Here is a 1,078-nt window from a genome sequence, read left to right on the forward strand (position 1 = left end):
TTCTGCATGGAGCACTGGGTGTTATGCACAAACAATGAATCATGGAACACTTCATCTAAAACTAATGATGTAATGTATGGGGATTAACATAAGAATAAAAAAAAAGTCAATGAATATCAAAAAAAAAATAAAAGAAACATAGGCGAAAAAAAAAAAAAAGATTGAATACATCTAAGAAAAAAATGTAGTAGCTCTTTTTCCCCCATTGCCGAGTAGTGAAGAGCTCTTGTCTACGTTCGCCGCCATACGGTCCAAGGGTCCTCTGTAGTCCATGCAGGTCTTCGGTAGCAAGGAGACGACCACAGCCACTGCCTCATCAAGGTGAATGGGCAGCTCTAGCCCCGCATGCTGCAACACAAGCTGTTGGAACCAGTTCTGCTTGGGCGCAAGGAGCAATTTGCCGAGGGGGACATCTGAGTCCGAGTAAAGGGTGGTGGTCATGTGGCCCAGACTGACGCAATCCACCTGTCCATCTCCAAAGCCCTGGTGACTTATTATCAGAAATACATGGATGAGGCTTCCAAGAAGGACATCAAAGACATTCTCATCCAGTACAAACTGCCCCTGCCGGTAGCTGATCTCTGGCGTTGCCAATCCAAAGAGTTTGGAGGTCCCGGCACTGGTGCTCGCTACCAGAAAGCCTACCAATAAGCCCATCATGAAGATCAGGGTTCACCTTTATAATAAACAATTGTCACGGGACTTAAAAAAATATATATATATAATAGAAATTAAAAGTCAAATAGCACATGGGAGCAAATCATTTGTTATACCAGAAAGGATTATTAATTTTTATATAAGACATATTTTGGTATAAGCAACGAGAGCTGATAGGAAAGTAGGCAAAGAACAAGGATTCTCTTGATTAATAAAAGAAAAAACACAACTGGTTGATAAAAATACAGAAAAGTGTTCTACCTTGGGGTCATCAATGAAAATTTTTAAGACCCAAGATACAATTTTAACTTCTTTAGTTATTTACTTATTCAATAGGTGATTCACTCAACCAGCCTTTATTAAACAGGAAGAGGCAAGGTGCTATGGATTAAGTGATTAGATACCCAGAGTGCTTGCAGTG

General features: G+C 40.3%; 1 pseudogene; it reads left to right on the forward strand.

Moving 5' to 3' along the window:
* The window catches only part of LOC115941663 (small ribosomal subunit protein uS9 pseudogene), a 2,619-nt pseudogene extending 1,918 nt beyond the window's left edge, over window positions 1–701 (forward strand).
* Window positions 702–1,078: the final 377 nt, after the last annotated feature.

The sequence above is a fragment of the Leptonychotes weddellii genome, chromosome 4 (genome assembly GCF_054177405.1).
Source record: "Leptonychotes weddellii isolate Sample4059 chromosome 4, ASM5417740v2, whole genome shotgun sequence".
Lineage (NCBI taxonomy): Eukaryota > Metazoa > Chordata > Mammalia > Carnivora > Phocidae > Leptonychotes > Leptonychotes weddellii.